Source organism: Sceloporus undulatus, chromosome 6, assembly GCF_019175285.1.
Source record: "Sceloporus undulatus isolate JIND9_A2432 ecotype Alabama chromosome 6, SceUnd_v1.1, whole genome shotgun sequence".
Classification (NCBI taxonomy): Eukaryota; Metazoa; Chordata; class Lepidosauria; order Squamata; family Phrynosomatidae; genus Sceloporus; species Sceloporus undulatus.
This window is the reverse complement of record NC_056527.1, coordinates 90890640-90909753: the sequence shown is the minus strand read 5'-3', so window position 1 is coordinate 90909753 and position 19114 is coordinate 90890640. Positions and strand designations below refer to the sequence as shown.

Genomic DNA, 19114 nt, shown 5'->3' with positions numbered 1-19114 from the left:
ACAGTGTTAATTCCTAAAACTGAGGATGACATCTTAGAACCTAAAAATTTTCGCCCTATAGCTTTGCTTAATACAGATTATAAACTATTTACGGCTATTCTGGCAACAAGACTTAAAGCAGTGTTAAAAAGCTATATTAGCCCTGACCAATCAGGTTTTTTACCTGGGAGACATATGAAAAATAATGTGAGATTTATGCTGAACTTGGTGGAATTCCATGAAAAAAGATGTGACAAGCAATTAGCCTTACTATTCATTGACTTTGAAAAAGCCTTCGATCGTTTAAATTGGAAATTTTTGAAGGAAGTATGTGGAAGAATAGGTTTTGGAACTAGATTTGCCTCCTGGCTAGACCAAATCTATTCTAAACAGACAGCTTCATTGATTATAAACGGGCACTGCAGTAGAGCCATTGGTATCTATAAAGGCACTAGACAAGGCTGCCCGCTTTCCCCACTCTTATTTATTCTATGTTTGGAAATATTAAACGATGAAATAAGACGAAATGAATGTATTAGGGGTATTAAAATTAAAGGTGCTGACATGAAATTAAGAGCTTATGCGGACGACCTGGTCGTCTCTCTCTCCCACCCTATTGAAGACGTTGAGGAACTTAATAAATGCTTGGCTTCATTTGGCAATGTTTCAGGACTGACCATAAATAAGGACAAAACCGCGGTAATGACAATGAATTTATCCAAGTTGGATAAGGATAGACTGCAGGAAAAATCTAGATATAAGATTGTGGAAAAGACTAAATATTTGGGAATATGGATTTCTACAAAGAACACAGAACTTTTTAAAAATAATTATGGTACAACCTGGCAAAAAATTAAGATGGACCTACAACGTTGGAATAATATTGGTTTGTCATGGTTGGGTAAAGTGGCAGCTATAAAAATGATGGTGCTTCCGAGGATGATTTTTTTATTTCAAACAATCCCAATATTAACTAATGAAGCACCTTTTAAAATATGGAATCAAAATATAAGTAAATTCTTATGGAGTGGCAAAAAACCTAGAGTTCGTTTTCGTGATATGCAGGATGAGATAGGACATGGTGGACTTGGGCTCCCCAATTTAAAGCTTTATTTTTATGCCTGTTGTATCGATTGGATGATACCTTGGTTTAAATTGGATGAAATAAGATTGTTAAATTTAGAAATGGTGGATAATGTGTATGGGATCCATGCATATTTATTTTATGATAAGATATTGGTTAATCGTGCTTTTGCTGCCCATTATGTAAGGAAAACCCTTTATAGGGTTTGGACTAAATTTAAAAATATAATCTACCCAAAGATCCCCTTCTGGGCGTCAATTAATGAAGCTTTCCATAGAAACGATGCAATTCTTGTTAATAGATGGGTAACATACAAAGATATTTTAGTTAAAGATAGTATCACTAAACAACTGGAAATGAAACCCTTAGAGGATTTGATGGAGAAAGGCTTCAATATTAATTGGTTTTTATTTAGGCAATTGAAAGAAAGATTTGTCCAGGATAAGAAAAAGGTGGGGATTAACTTTGATAGTTCAGACTTTGATAAAATTATTTTCGGCAAGATGGTGGGAAGAATCTCTAAAATATATAAGTTTTTATTAAAGCTAGATATGCATGTGGATTTGATTAAGCCCATAATGATAAAATGGGCACAGGATCTAGGAGAGAATATTCCACTTGAACAGTGGGAAAAAAATTGGAATACCAGATTGAAGTATACATCGTCTGTGGCTATCAAGGAGAATTACTACAAGATGCAATATAGATGGCATTTAACACCTTTGAAATTAGCTAAAATATATAAAAATAAGAACCCACTATGTTGGAAATGTAATACCACCTCTGGCTCTTATATTCATATGTGGTGGTTCTGTAACTATGCTAAAAAGTTCTGGAACGGGATTCACCAGTTAATTCAAGTAATCTTGGAGGAAAAATTTTTGTTAGATCCCAAAATGTATCTGTTAAATATCGTACTAAATGTGGAATTAGAAAAAAAGTATGGGAAACTGCTGTTTTATATGATTGCAGCAGCCAGGATAATCTTTGCGTCCCATTGGAAAGATACGCAACATATATCACGGGAAGATTGGTGTATGAAGCTTTTGGAATATATGGAAATGGATAAACTTACCTGTCTTTTAAGAAACCTGGACTGGAATCAAACGAAAAAAGTATGGAACCCTCTTATGGTTTATATGAAACGGGAGAATTTACTTTCGAATTTTGTTTGGTGACAGGAGAAACCCATTTCATGAAAGATATCTTTATATATATATATATGTAATTAATGCTCAGAGACAACAGGTTAGGAATAACACATGTTTTATTCTACATACGGTTATGTTAAGCTTGTAAGAAGCATTTATAATTATGGTGAGTAAACGTATTAGGAAATCAACCTGATATAAACATGTCCCTTCTCCTCTAGGAAATCAAAAATGTTATTGCTTTATATAATATTGATGGAAAAGGCTTAATGTGTTTTGGATATTTTCTTTTTTTTCCTTTTTCTTTCTTTTTCTTTTCTCTTTCCTGTCAATGCTGTTGTTTGATCTATTGTTGTTTGTTGTTTGTGTTTGTGTTTTTAAGAAAACTTTCAATAAAGATATAATTCAAAAAAAACAAAAAACAATTAGGTCAGGTAAGCCTTGTGTAAATAAACAAAAATATGTGGAACCATCTATGGACTACTTGAAGGCTCTTCCCAAAATGCATTCAGGAATGACTTTGTTTCTTTCTTTCACCAGCTTTTGCTTTTTTTGAGTTCCATTTTGGTGGGTGGGCAGGCTTCTAGATCTACGAGTTTTTAAAAAACATGCTGGGGGTAGTTGGTTAGGCAGGAGTTACTGCTCTCCCCATTTATTTATTTATAGTATTTATACTCCGCTCTTCAGCAAAAAGGCTATCAGAGTGGCTTACATTTAAAAAAAAAATTAGACAGTTCCTTGCCCTCAGGCGTACAATCTAAAAAGACAATGTTCACAAATGGTCAAGAAGGGATTCTGGCTGCAGCTTTTGTTCACCTTTCCTGTTCTAGGCAGATGCACACATACACCTGTGTTTTGCTATAGGAAAACCCAACACTTTCCCAACTCAAGCTTTATTGCACTGACTGCTACAGACAGGCTGCTGCAACCTGAGCCCAAAATTTATATTTCTCCAGCCCTACTTCACCATTCTCCTAATGCCTAATCTTAACATAGGACAAGGAGGCATGTATATGTGTGTGTATGTATGTAAAAGATCTTTGAAAAAAGGAACTTGTTTGTCACAGGCTTTGTCAACTGAGGCATGCCTATACTTTGGTCACTTTTGAAAACAAGAAAGTAAACAGTTACTTTTTTTAAAAGTTCCTATAATGGTAATGGAGGGCACATGCATGTGCGATGGAACCATATTTGTAACTAATTAGTGTTTAAAATTAACTTCTGAGTGCTGAAAAAAATATTAATCTAGTGAGATTACTGTGTTTCTTGTATTTTTTTGTTTATGGGATGCAGGACAGCCATTTTGCAGTCTAGCTGAGGCTCTTCTAACCTCGCATCATGTGCTGTTTACTTGCAAGCTGGCTGTTCTGCTATTTTCCAGAGCCTTGCTGGATACTTCAGGCCGACATCTGCTTTAGTAATAATGTTGTCAGATTTGGGACAAACTTGCAAGTGGCCTCTGGGGGACAAAGGTGGCTGTTTGGAATCAGGATATTCCCCCACCCCACTGCGGCACAGGGCTCCTGTCATTTTCCCCACAACAACATCTGCAAGGGCAATTCCTAGCCTCTCAGAGAAACTCCAGCCACTGCTGGACCAGCAACATCAGGAATCACTTCCTTCCCTGGGAAACCACACAATGATGTCCAAACAAAAGCTGCCCTTCTCTTCAGAATGGCATAGCTATACCTGGAAGCCAGCCATATCCGGAGAGCTCTGATCCTTATCAGACCCTTTTTGGCTTTACAACATTTGTGCAAGGAGGGACAACTCCCAAATTTGGTTGCACGTAGGGTCCATCTTGCCTGCCTGCTGCTCATGATGCACATGATAACCAGGTGATCTAGGTATCTGTAAAGGACCCATGCCACCAAACCTGGTTACACAGCAGAAGGATGACCCTATGCCTTGATAATTTTAAAGAGTAGCAAGTTTAAAGTTCAAAATTGTGGGGTGAGAGAACAGAAATATTGATTCTAGGATGAATCTTTAATATACCCTCAAGACATTGCTGCTCAGGTCTTGGGAAAGCAGGATACACCTTTCATGGAGTTGCAGAAGGTAAAGTAAAAGGGCTTCTTTGGGCTGCTGTTCTCCCTCTCAATCTGTCAGAACAGCAGGGCAGCTTTCCTTCCTGCTTCTCCTTCCATCCCCCTCACCCTCCATGTGTTCCCCATCCAAGTCCACGTTCCTAAGCGGTGAGTCATGGATCCAGCAGTCTTTATGGGCATACTCAAACTGCCTGGTTGCTACAACACATATAAACACTTCCCTTCATGTATAAAAGGCCAACAAGACACAAAGACAAGTGATGTTTCCAGGCTGGTGGGGCCTGTGATTATGAAACTGGGGGTGGTATAAGCGTAGGGATTGAAGAAGCAAAAACAACAGAACCATCAGCTGGCACTGGCAGGCTTCAAGGGAAGGGTGAGAGCACGACTGAAGCTCCTAATAAATGTTTATTGGGACTAATGAATGTATGCCTCTGTTGCATTTTAGGGCCAGCCCTACCATTACACAGATGAAAGCAGTGGCCTAAGGCAGATGTTGGAAAGTAGTAGAATCCAGGTGTTGCAAGTGAAAGGCATGTGCCATGTTGCTTGTCTTTAGCTCTCTGAACTCACCTATTGCTTTCAGATGTGTCAGGAAACACAGCTGAAGAAAGATCCAACTGCCATTTCCGGTAGCTTTTGTGCATGGAATAGGAGGGAAGAAATGCCTTGTGCTTTGCCTCAGGCAGCTAAGTGTCACAGGCTGTCCATGTTTCATTTCAGTTTATATTAGAGATAGAGATGCTTGCAAAGTGTTGGGGTCCTACCTGTCATCAGTCCAAATGTACCCCTTTTGCTCCCATTCCGAGAAAGAGAGAGAGATGCAAAAAAAAAAAAAATGTGGATATTTTCCCCAGTTTTTCTTTCCTCTTTGTTGCAAAAAATAACCAAAGTTCATATCATCACTGCCTTTAATTCAAGGAGCACTATAGACACTGTCATTTTCCTCATGTTCTCCTCTTCCTCTGTCCATGGTAGGGACAATGGGATAGAGTGGGGCAAGCCTAATGGGTTGGAAACCCAGGAGCCTAGTCCACCCTCAAATTGGTTTAGCTATGCCTCTGAAATTCAATGAGAGGGCATAGCTTTGGTGGAGAGATAAGTCTTATGTGTCTCCCCTGTTTTACAGAAGTGCTACATGGACTCTTCCACATCGGAAACAGTCGAGGTAGCCGTGTGGGCCGTACAACAAAATCCAACATCCACAAAAGAGCACTAACTTTATTGACCAACCAAAATGCATCATGCAACCTTTTCCCTGGCTTCTGCATCAGGAAAAGAGGTTAAAAATCATATACAGGAGGGGAAAAAGTGAAGATGTTAGAGCCACAGACCTACATTGTGTCTCAGATGTTCCTTTGTTGCTACTCTGTGCTCAACTTACGTACCAGTAAATAACAACAACTTTTGTTAATTAATGTAATCACTTCCAGCTATGCACAACTACGATGTGCAGGATGTTTACTAAAAAGTCCAGTGGTACTCAAATTTTTACCTGTGGGACCTCTCTTTACATCTGCTTGCAAACATCTTGCCCCCCCCCCCGCCACTTGAAATAGCATATGAATGAAAATATTTTATTTATTTAGTATTTTCATTTGCTCATTCATATATTTGTACTTTAATATTTTATAAGGAAATAACATCATTCAAATTAGAGCAGTTTTATTTAAGTAAATTCAATATTTAACTCTGTGCATGTATAAATTTTACACATAAAACCGTTTGGGAAGACGAGAGAAGGAGGATCAGGGCTTCCAAGTCTCACACCTTCCTTTGAGCAACTCTCACACACTCGAGGGTCCTGCCCCAACATCTGACAACCACTGAAATAGTCCCCACTCAGCTGGATAGAAAAAAAATTAACTTTAAAAAAGAAGAAGGAAAAATCTGAATGGGATAACATGAAGGCTGCAAAAGGGGAGTGAAAAGTGGACAAGGAAAGGATTACTCTTTTCTCTCTTGCCATTGTTCTCCTTCCTACTCTGCTGTTTTTCTCCCCCTATGAGAAAATATCCAGGTGGATTCCTGTGCCTTTAAACATTTAATTAAAAGAAGAAAATGGGAACGCGGTTACTTCTGTTGTGTAATCTCACATTTTGCCCTTACTTCAGTCATGCATAAGCAAGCTTTAGGACTGCAATTGTTGAGTCCAATCTTACCTATTTTTACTCAAAAGCAAACTCCACCAGACGAGTAGGGCTTAAGTACCCATGTTTACTCAGAAATTAATCTTGCTGAATTCAGTGAGATCTATTACTAAATAAGCGGGCACAGAACTGTATTCGTATTAAATTAATTACATTAAGACTCAATTAAAAAGAATACTTTAATAGTCACACAATGGCAAAAGGGCTGTGGAAGGATGGATGAGTTGTATGTTGCCACAAATGTCAAAGGAAATATCAAACAGGTGTCTGTGACACTGCCACAACCACATTTTATACTGCTATCACAACAGCAACAGATGTACTTTTGGGAGGATCCAGGGAAGAAAGACACTATGTAAAATATATAATCTATGCTTCCTCCCACATGGAAAGCTCCTTTTCCCTATTACAAAATGTAGCATATGCAGTGGTGAGAAAAGGCACCAACCTCTGGAACAGAAATACATTTTTACTGAGTAACATCAATTTAATTTTTAACCTTTTATCTGTGTGGGGGGTTTACATGGAAGGAATCTCACACATTCTTTAAGCAAACACCATTATCCTCTATCTGTATGTTTTCATTCAACAAATGCTTGACACAGCAGCACACCCACACAAAACTGTTTTCTGGGTTGAAAGCAAGAACTTAATAGGCCTCCAGAGTGAGAGCTCGATAAAAGCTCTTAAAAGAAACAGATACAGATCTTGTCCACAGGACAAGCCATTTATGCATTATCTTATCCTGTAGAATAAAATGGTCTCTGCAACTTTTTAAGGTTACAATTCTCAGAATCCCCCAGACAATACTGCCACTGGCAATGCTGGCTGGAGGACTCTGGATTCATAATCCAAAATGTAAATTTCCCAACCTCCAATTTGGAAGCAGAAGATAGATGCTTTGTAACAAGAGGGTGGGAACATGTAGCCTCCAGAGATATTGTTGGAGGGTCATTCCAGTGTGGAGGGCCATTGCTGTCTTACAGCCTTGTTCTCCCTTATTCTTCATAGAACCAAGTGTGCATTTTGCTCTTAATCCCAACAAAGCATTCCCTTCTAAATCCTTTCTCTTTCTGCCTTGCTGTTAGGTGTGGCAGCTAGAAGGGAGACTAAGACATCAAGAATTTGGAGCAAACAAACCAGGAGGGGGCCTTCTATGCCCAGCCAGGAAAATAATAAGGTTCTTAGCTTCAGCAACAGCAGCTTCTTAAATCTGCATTCCTGTCCCAGCAAGGGTGTGGTTAGGGTGGCTAGAATTCCAAAACTGAGGAAACATCTGAGATGAGACAGATGAGAAATTCATTTTACAGCAGCAAATGTAGCCTGAGGCCAGCAAGAGGTTTACCAAACTGACCTGGCCAGAAACAGCATATGTGAAAGGTGTTCATTCTTCCATCAACTGGAATGTGGGATGTATTGATTCAGTAGACAGTTGCCAGACTCCATGCCCAATGCACAAATACAACTCCTCAGACATGGTCGCTACACTTTTAACAGTTCTATGTTAGGTAAAAAAAAAATTAAGAGAAGTCCCCATTGCAAGGTCACCCCCAGTGGAACAAGTGCCACGTGATAAGTTTTCAGCTTTTGTGCAGTTATCAAAGTAGAGTGTGCCAATCCTCTGTGGAACAATGCTGTCACTGGTCTCTATGGAATAAGACCCAGTGTGGCATAGTTATTTGAGTCTTGGACTACAACTCTGAAAAGCAGGGTTCGATTCCTAGCTTGGCCATAAAACCCACTGGGTTGTTCGCTTCAGGTAAAGGCGATGGCAAATCTCTTCTGAACAAATCTTGTCAAGAAAGCCCCATCACCTTAGGGTCGCCATATGTTGGAAGTGACTTGAAAGCACACAACAATAACAAAGCTCTGCTTGCAATTAATACACATTCTAATAAATGTAACTTCACTCTACTTCAGCAACCCCAGAATGGCCATGAGGAAGAAACTAGCGGATTTTGCTTCCCTTTTAAAATTAAGCACAGAATCTTAAATTGTGGTAGGTGTTAACAATTTTATCACCTGAACCAAACATACAGAATTGAAAGCTTCTGAATTCTTACTCAAGGCTGTGATAGAGAAGATGATTGGGAGAAATGCAAGACCATGGACCATCTCTCTGTAGTGAGTCAAAGTTACCTTTCAAAATTCATTGAAAATTTCTGCCCCAAGTTCAAATAGCCATTATTCTTTCATACACTAGATACACCTTGCTCTGCACAGATGACACCTTGTATCCAGAGCTTAGAAAAGTTGTTTTCTGGACTAGAATTCCTAGAAACTCTCCGTCAATATGACCATGGCAGCTTGGCAACCTGAAAGCCCTATTTCTACTTGCCTGAAAATGAATTTTTGGGCAGAGGGGAAAGACAAGAGAAAAAAATATACACAAGGTTGCTGGACTGAACAAAAAACAACAAGAATGATCAGTGGGATTATTTATTATGTCTTTATTACTCCTAACACCAAACCAAACAAAAAAACAATCAATTAGGGGAGTTTCCTTCTGTTTATTTGACCTCTTGCATGCTTGGCACACACTTTCTGTTGGACAAAATTTTGCCAAGTAGTGCCCTCTGCCAGGAGAAGCTTGACTGCATGACAGCTAAGCTGATTCAAAATGACACTCGAGATCTCAACACAATGTAACATTGAACATATCAATCTGGTGCCATCTCTACTCCGTTTGCCAGCTAATGGACAAAGAGTAAGTTGTTTCTGTTTTGAGGCTAAAAGCACTCATGAAGCAACAAAACATCACTGATTCTATCCCTTCCCATGCACTTCCCAAGGGCATGCAGACAGTCTATATGGAGTATCCAAAGATGATGAGAGAGGCTAGGGGAAGATTTTGGCCTTCTAAATGTTTTTGGCTTCAGTGCCCAGAAGTTTAGTAAACGATACAGGCTGTGGGACTTGTAGCTCAAAATATCTGCAGGACTAAACGTTCCCCACCTCCATTGCTGTGTGCCTTCAAGTCATTCCCAACTTGTAATGACACTAAGGCAACCCTATCATGGCATTTTCTTGGCAAGATTTGTTCAGAGGAGGTTTGCCATTGCCTTCCTCTGAGACTGAGAAAGTGTGGCTTGCCCAAGATCACCCAGTGGACTTCATGGCCATGTGAAGAATCAAACCCTGGTCTCCAGAGTCATAGTCTAACACTCAAACTACTACACCACTACTATACCCACCTCTAGTCAATGGTGAATTGCTAAAGGCTAACACTACTTTCTCAAGCTTCTTGCTCATAGAGTGGATTTATTAGGGAATTACCATAAGTCAAGTAAGATATGTTAGCTTTAGTAAATAAAAGATAGGTAGGTGATGCCAAGGTAAATATTAGACAAGGGGTCAGGCATACAGGACAGCACCTTCATAGAGCCTAGAAACTTGTTTTGTGAATCAGGGTACAGCCAACCCTATTAAACAGAGGAAACTGCTCCAGGCTATTCATTTTGTGTGTCAACAAAGTACACCAAATTGCTGGTTATTTATTTTACTATTTTTGTATTTTTTTTCTATCAAGGAAAGTGCTTATGGGGCTGTCTGCTTCAGGTTGATCTGGACCAGCAGTACACTGGCAAATCTGCTTCAGGGAGCCCAATGTTTTGGGACAGCCCTGGTCAGAACATAAAACTATCCCAGTTGTGACAGTTCATCAATACAGTGGTGCCAACAGGATGCATGTGGGACAACTTTCATCCTGGGCTTCAGACCAACAAATGTGATTAGCTTGCAGCACCTCTAGCTGTATCCAACTCACTGTCTGCACAATGAGTGACAATTGTAATTCACTGTTAAAAATCCCCATGTACTACGCATGATTGCTGAAAACACACATTCTTTTTCTAAATAGGAGGCTTTTGGGCCTGGGTTAATTGGGGCCTCCTGTTTTAGGATAATTGTCATTATCACTTTTATTACAGTTACCATGAGAAATTTAACAACATTAAATGGCTACAGAAAAATGCAGTTTAGGGGACAAATGTCCACTCTTATCTGCAGGTTCACTTTTTGAGTTTTCAGTTAAATGTGGTCAGACACAGTACAAAAATATTATATAGTCTTCTCTTATCCATAGTTTTGCTCTCTGTGGTTTCAGTTACTCATGATCAATCATGGTCCAAAAACATTACAGGTTGAATCCCTCTCGTCTAAAATGCTTGGGATCAGGACTGTTGGATTTGGGATTATTATTATTTTGGAATACCTGTATTTGCACGCGCGCGCGCACACACACACACACACACACTATGAGATGGGACCCAGGTCTAAACACAAAATGCATTTATGTTTCATATATACTTAGACTCATAGCCTGAAGGTAACTTTATACAATATGATATTTTAAAATAATTTTGTGCATGAACCGAGTTTGTTTACACTGGTCTCTTAGGACGCATGCATCATTTAAATAGGATTCCTCCAAAGTGACCTGAAGCAGCTTTATTTTGGCCTGTCTTTTCGGGCCCTATGTCTATGAGGTGGCTTGAAGACCTTATCATGATTCTCTTGCTTTTGAAATTTGAAATAGCACACCCAATTCCTGCAAAATCCAAGTTTATGAGAAAATAAGGTAAGACACAGGGAGAAGCTGTGTTTTGATCACAATTTGTGAAGTGTGCTTGTATTACATGAAAAGAATGAAGGGGATTCCTGTCTTCCTATCTTTTATGAGAACCTTTTCTAGAGACACTTTTAGAAGGCTGTAGGGAGTCTTATTTGACTAAAATTGGTGGAAGTTAAATCTTGAGCTTATCTCTTATCTCCCCCTGCAGATCTTCCCCCCTATAATTCAAGCTTTTATCAAGTTCAATTGGTGCCTGGGTACAGCACACAACATTCCAAGTTTTTCCGTGAACTGCTGTCCTTCCCTCCCAGAGACAGCTAAGCAAACACAACAGAAAGGTGCAAACAAAAATTTAAGTAAAAGTCTCCCCTTAAGCAATTACTAATTGAACCAAGACTGTTCTACAGACACAAAGGGAAATGCCCTGAGTGTCTCCAAGAAGACCAGAAACTACTACAGAAGGCCTGGGATGGCTGGATTCAAAGTTTGAGGAGAAATGGCTCAGTATGCTCCAGAGATGGCTTAGCCTGGACTGGCCCAAAACCACTGCTTTCCTTTTCACTCTGTGCTGGCTGGTGCCATGGCACATTCTTGACTAACAGGCCAGAAGGCAAAGTCTCTTCAGAAGGGTCAAGAGGCTCGCTGTCTTCTGAAAGGTCATAGGGCATGCTGTCTGGTGAAAGGCCGAAGGGCACACTCTCTGATGAAGGTTCACAGGGTGTGCCATGGATCTTCTCGGGCTAAGGTGAGGAAAACGAATATCAGTGTGGTGGGCAGCATGGAGGGATTCCAAAGGCTTCTCAATAAGCGGAGGCACAACTGCCAGGCACAAGCCAAATGACAGCAGCAAAGAAGTTGCACAAGCATAGAAGCCTACAGCAGCCAGACAAATAACTCCTCTCAAAGTAGAAGCTCCTCCTTACTCCCCACTCTCGCTTGCACAGATCTATATTAGTTCTCTCCAGTCTATAAGTAAACTTGTTTTGTAAAGCTTCCTCTCTTGTCCACCTAGAGACCAGTTTTGCTCTGCACAACCAACTGGCTCTATGGGACCTATACACAACTCATTACTCACCAAAATAACTACAGGCCACCATATATTTTCTGCTTTAGAGAGCTATACATGAATACGTAGAGTTTAGGAAACAAGCAAGACAATCTTGAAGTCTTAATGCAGGAATGTAAATATGACTTTATACATTTAAAAACTTGGTGGAACTTGGTGGGATGATTCTCATTAAAAGAATAGCTGGGGAAGAAAAGGCCAAAGAAGAGTTTAGTCAAACACAAACCTTGGATTTCAGGAAAGCTGATTTTGAGAAGCTCAGGGAAATTCTGGGCAGAATCCTCTGGCTAGAGATGCCAAAGGAAAAAGCCACCCAACATGGGTGGGATTTCATGAAGGACCTGCTAAAAGCATAATCGCAATTCCATGGGAAAAGAAAAATGGGGAACATCTGAAAAAGCCAATGTGTCTGCACAGTAATCTTGATTTCAACAGAACATGAGAAAAAACGTTTTGACAGTGAGTGTGGCTTGGCAGTGAAACCAATTGCTTGGAGAGGCAGTGGGGTCTCCTTCTCTGAATTTTTTCAAAAAAGACTGGACATCTACCTGATAGGGAAGCTCTAGCTAAAGACCCTGCATTGAGTATAGGGTTAGACTTGATAGCCCATAGGGCCCTTTCCAACTTTATGATTCTATTATTCCAATGTGCTTTGCAACCCATCCTTTTCTGTGTGAGGCAAGGTTCTTGTTCTTGCTGGGTACCTCCAAGCTATTTCTGACTTATGGCAACTCTAAGGTGAACCTATTGTGGGATTTTCTTGGCAAGATTTTTTCAGAGGAAGTTTCCCACTGCCTTCCTCTGGGGCTGAGATCATGTGACTTACCCAACATTTGTTGCTTTTTGTTAACTGTCCTCGATCTTGACTCATGGCAACCCTATGGATAAGTCCAAGACCCCTGTCTTGCACTGCTCTGCTTGGTTCCTGCAGGCTCAGGCCTCTGGACTCTGACTGAGTCTAACCATCTGGCATGTGGTCTTCCTTCCTTTCTATTGCCCGCAACTTTTCCTAGCATCGTTGTCTTTTTCAATGATTCATGATTTCTAATAATGATGTGGCCAAAATACCACAACCTCAATTTAGTTATCCTGCCTTCCAGGGAGAGTTCAGGCTTGATCTATTCTAGAACCCATTTGTTCATCTTGGCGATCCACAGAATCCTCAGCACGCTTCTCCAGCACCATATCTCAAATGAGTTGATTTTCTTGAATCAGTTTTCTTCACTGTCCAGCTCTCACATCTGTACATGGTGATGGGGAATACGATGGCTTGGACAATAATCACTTCTGTGTTCAGAGTTATATTTTTTCACTTTATGATCTTGTCCAGTTCTTTCATCACTGCCCATCCCAATCCTAGTCTTCTTCTAAATTCTGCAACCACCATTCTGATCAGAATTTGATCCAAGGTATAGGAACTCTTTGAGCATTTCAATTTATGAATCCTTGTAGTTCTTTCATGGCCATTATTTTTATGTTCTTGATATTCAACATTAAGCCTATCTTCGCACTTTTCTCCTTGACCTTTTTCAGTAATTGCTCCAAGTCTTTGTTGTTTCTGAATTTGTTGTGTCCCAGCCACATATCTAAAGTTATTTATTTTCCTTCCTCCAATGTTCATTCCTTCTTCCTCTAAGCCTGCTCTGCATACAGTATTTTCTGCATACAGGTTGAATAAATAGTACCCTCCAACATTTCGCAGATGAAAACTGGCAGAGTTCATCAAGGTAGCAAAAGTGAAGGAGAAGAAGCTCAGAGAAGCTACAGCAGTCTACTTTTGTCTGATCTACTGGATAGGGTAAGATTCTGACCTTTCCTCTCCTCTCCCATTGCCTGAGGTTTTTTTGCACTTGAACTGAGTTCAAGTTGACATTAACTGAAGTAAGCTGATGGCAAAAGGAGAACATGAGTGGAGAAGAGAGAAACTGGGACATTTTAAAAGCAGCTGAAAAGGGGGAACAACAGAGGATTAATTGGGATTGACCCTGCTAAATTAGGACAGTGGGAGGATATGCAAAGAGTAAAAACAAGAGGTTTCTCCCTAGTGTGTCCACTTGACATACCACCAAAAAGTGGACAGAGATTTGCATTAAAAGCATATATATTATTTTATATGCCTAGATATTTATTAAACTGAGCTCTTACTAGTTTGTAATGCTGGAAGTAAAGTAACAATAAGCTCACTTTGGAAGGCAATCTGTGTCCTAACCTGGCACAAATGTAATCTTCTTTATAGTTATTCTAGGTCAGAATCCAATTATGGGCACTCTTAAAATCTCAGCAAAGCTTGGAAAAAATAGTTTTTGGGAGTACAACTCCAAGGATTTGCCAACCAGCATAATCATGCTGACCAGGGGATTCTTTTTTTGTATGTGTGTGTGTCAAAAACAAAATCCTCTGGTGCCTTGCGGCTTGCAATGAGAGTTTCTTCAGTAATTTTAAATCCTGGTCTGATTTTTCTCATTGTCAACTCTGTCTACTAATTAGGGACCAAAACTATCCTATGACTGAAGATTCTGCTTTTTAATCATGCTGACTAAACTTCAATTCTAAAAATAACATAGATTCCACTCTGAAAATTAACGTATTTTCTCAACATACTCACTTTCTCTCTTGATGTGAACAGGTTAATTGCCTAATTCTGAAGCTTCTTCATCTTTGTCTCCAGCACATAACTATCTGAAGAGTCACAACCCAATAGGAGCTTTTCTGCCTGAAGGTACAGACTAAACATCCTGAAGCTTTTCTATTCTAAATGTTTAACTTGCTTTTCCTTCCCTTGTCATGATACAATATCAACAAAGGTCTCTTGCTCTGGCATTTGTCTGGTCTTGTAGGAAGATGTCAGATCAACACAGGTGGATTTTGTTTCCTTTTATAACAATTGTACCTAGAAGGACACATCACTCCAGGGTTACATCTAAAAATTTCTTTGGGGCTTTGTTCCCATGACAACTTTTCCCCAAATGATTTTTCTTCAGGTTGGGTCTTTTCTCCACTTGTCCTGGTGAGGCTTTGGAAATGCTTTTACATTTCTCTGCCTCACATAAACAATGATATTACATACCTACAAGTACAATTACAGTTTCATGAATTCTCACTATTCCCCATGCTACAGCCAGAATGAAAACTGAAGTGTGTGTATATGCACAAGTATGCATTCTCTCTCTCATATAATTGGCAGCTGGTATAAAACAATGGGTGTTTTTTGATGGATAATTCACTTTCTTCTTGTCTGAAACCTCACTGAAATACATAAATCCCTTTCATAGACTACTCACTTCACTTTTTATTAAACATTGTGGTGTGGGGGGGGCACGTTGGCAGTTGGCACTTTTGTGAAAGGCACAGGGGAAAGCAAAGTTTGCTCATTACAGGATAAATGCTCCCTTGAATGTCCTATCCTTGAAAGAGGAAGGGTGATGGAACAACATGATATATCTAGATTTGCAAGCTGATTTATAATACTGGAGGGAGCATAAAAATGTAGATGGCACCACAAAGAAAATATGCACTGCAAAAGTCCGAGAGCAAACCATTTTGTTTTTCAGCAGGACCCAACTGATTTTCCATGGTGGGAAAGAGATGTAATTACCTCAATTTAAAAGTGTATTAAATTCATTTCTTTGGTGCCCACAAATCATGTTGTTGTTAACCCTACATGGTGCAATGGATGTACATAGTACTTTAGATGGGGGGGGGGTGAACTCAAGTCCTCACAATCACACCACAATTCAAAGACATAGCTGTGTCAGTCTGGTTCAGTATGCAAGGGGATCTTGCAGCACCTTTGAGGATAACTGAGTGAAAGAGCTTGGTAGCATAAGCTTTCATAGACTTAAGTTATTATGTCCACAGATGCACGGAGTAAAGCCCTTGGAAACAGACCTTTATAACTATGAATGAGTTGAATGCATGTATGAATAGCCACAGAAATGCAAAACTTGTCGGTATGGTGATGAAATGACAAGTCTAGTTTTAACCATGACCACTGGGATACGAAGGCCAGAGGAAAGATGTTGTCTAAAGTAAAGGTGAGTTCCCTGGACAGTTTATCATATCTCCTTTCTGGTTGCCAGCCAGGATCACATTAAATTCCAATAATTCTGCCCCACATTCATATGGTTATTTACTCACCTTGGCAACATCTTTCCTCCTACCTTTGTCCCCCAACAACAATAGTTAAAACTGAACTTGTCATCTCATCACCATAACCACGTTTTGCATTTCTGTTGCCATTCACACATACAATCAACCCATTCATAGCTACAAAGGTCTTTTCTGAGGCACTTCACTCCCTGCATCTGATGAAGTCATACACTTAAGTCTATGAAAGCTCATGCTACCAACTTCTTTCTCTCAGTCTCAAAAGTGCTACAGAATCACAGCACAAGCTACATGTATTTTCATGCTTTGCCCAACATACTCTTTTCTTGAAAACCAATGGGAAATGTTGTTTCCTTCAGCCTCATTACTTGGGTTAATTTATCACTGCGCTGCTCAATTTGCAGTGAGTGCAAGTGGCATTCCAGCAAGCCCACCCTTTCCAGCTATAGCTGCTTTAAAATAAACATCAGGAGAAGTAATGTATTAATAATAAATCACTATGTTTTGTATTCTAGGTTGGGGGAGAAATAATGCTCTACAGCTGGATACAGTACTGTCTACACTACTAAAAAAAGTAACCTTGAAAAGTATTTTGTGAGAACACCATGGCGATTGTGAGATGCTGCTGCTTAAATAGAGTTGATGGGAACCACAGATCTGAATTCTCTGGGCGTCGTTTGGGAACTGCAGCTCTGAGGCCCTGAATGATACCAAAAATAGATGGAAGAGAACAATCCCACAGTTGGCTCCCAAGGGAGGGCAGAGCCATGGCCTTATAGGGCCTACTAGAGTTCCAGAGGACAGATTTTTATGGCTGAAATACATAAACTCATTTGTAAATATCACCTGGTAATATCCAGAGCAAGAGCTTATCTGACTAGGGGTGAAAAGACTATGAAAAATATTTGAATAACAGATGACAAATGGGTTTTGCAAGTTGGGAAATGCTGATGAGGAGAATATTGAAGCAATAAGACTTTTTGCAAAGCAGAACTTATTTGCTGTGAAAAAACTACATGGATTCTTGGCAAAAAATGTGTGGTTTTCATGGTGAGTAAATTTTAAACTGCAAACAGCTCTACAGAATATTACACAGCAGGCTTGGGCAGTGTGTCCTCCCAGGGCTGTTTTTGTGGTCCTGCAAACAAAAGGATTGTCTAGAAGACTGCATGATCTTTTCACAACATTTGGGGGCCCTGGGACAACCAGGTGACAAGCCTCAAAACATGGCGAGAATGCTCCTGTGTGGCATTTGAGGGCAAAAATTATTATTTTTGCAGGGGTTGGATCTACATGGTCTCCTGGGAAAGTAGTACAACCTCCTAGACTTCCACAGTTGGGCACCCTCACAAAGGGATGCATGTGTGTTCATATATGTACACACTATAAGACAGTACCACGGTGATAGTGATGGAATTGAAGTGGAATTATAACCTATGATTCCTCCCCTTTTCAAATGACATCATCACTCATCCATTGTTGATCTGTTGTAATACTGTTATTATTGCATAATTTCACATTAATAATGCTAATTATTAACTGGTAACAATAACTGCCAATATCACTACATTCATGTGACTATGTATGTGTGGATTGCTTTAGTGCTACAGTAGTGTTATTGTGAAGCTTGTGACTACAGGTCTAATCTCGTCATTGCAAGATTTCAAAGGAAAAATAAATTAATTAAAAAACAAATGAGCAAAGCAGGGGGGAAATTACGGTGGTGGTCATGCACGTTTTGTGGAAAACAGAAACCAGAAACATTTTTCACAAAACAAGGACTGTCGAGCTATTGAAAAGGAATATGGAAATAATGTGTTTTAACAGCATTATTGCTACTGTTGTAATCACATTAAAGAAACTGCATGATTATAGTGCAAAAGCACCCTCACATGGTAATCTCCATAGTGTCCCTCTATGGCAGTGGTTCTCAACCTGTGGGTTGCTACCCCTTTTGGGGTTGAACGACCCTTTCACAGGGGTTGCCTAAGACCATCGGAAAACACATATTTTCAACGGTCTTAGGAACCGAGACACTAATCCTCTATCTGGGGGGGGGGGTCACCACAACATGAGGAACTGTACAGTCCGCCCTTCCCTTACGCGGGGGATCTGTTCGGGATCCCTCATGTAAAGGAAAAATGCGGATGCTCAAGCCCCATTCAAATGAATAGGGCTCGTGCCTGTGGAGGTGTGGCGGCGGCATGCGGGGCACATGCCGTGGGAGCACGAACCATTGTTTTGTTCCGGCACACGCCTCCCTCACTTCTGTCACGGCTTCCAGTGTATGCTGGAATCCGCGTAAAATGTGCCAGCATATAACGTGGGTGCACTGTATTAAAAGGTGATGGCATTAGGAAGGTTGAAAATCCCTGCTCTACGGCTTGAATCAAGACATAGAAGATAAAGTCATGAGGGCTACACATTATCCCAAAGCAGAATACATAAGAAGTTGATAGCAGGATATCAGTTTCATCTAGTCTTGGAATATATCTCCATACTAGTTGCTAGGGAACACAAGCAGTAGTGTACTATGGCATATACAGTATCTGTCTGTGGGTTTCCCAAAAGCATTTCGTTGGCCATTGTAGGAAAAAGATGCTGTTGTAGAATCTTGGGCCTGCCAAATATTGTTGTGGGGTAAATCCTGATCAGCATAGCCAGTGATGAAGAATGCTACAGCTGAAATCCAACAACAGTTGGAGAGCTGCCAGTATTCCCACAATAGGTGTTTGGTGTGATAGCCCTTTTGGTGTTCTTATGTATTTCCCCCCAGTTTTGCTCCTGGTTTAAAGCAAATTGACAAGCTGTCTCTTTTCTGAATAAAGATGTAAGAACATATGATGGGATTAGGTAACAGAGCTGAGAATGGCAACAGAAGTGCTAAATACCATCAGGAATCTGTGGACTCACTACATGCTTTCGTGAATTCCACAGTGGGGACACATTACAA

The 19114-nt window shown here is 40.1% G+C and overlaps 1 protein-coding gene and 1 long non-coding RNA gene across 3 annotated transcripts in view; one reads left to right on the top strand and one right to left on the bottom strand.

The window, feature by feature from the left end:
• CAVIN1 (caveolae associated protein 1) overlaps positions 1-19114 on the bottom strand; it is a 50982-nt gene that overhangs the window by 14853 nt on the left and 17015 nt on the right. The window lies entirely within an intron of this gene.
• On the top strand, positions 13767-17373 carry LOC121934073. Its single transcript, XR_006104560.1, has 3 exons — positions 13767-13852; positions 14681-14773; positions 16677-17373. It is a non-coding gene; the product is annotated as an uncharacterized LOC121934073 (long non-coding RNA).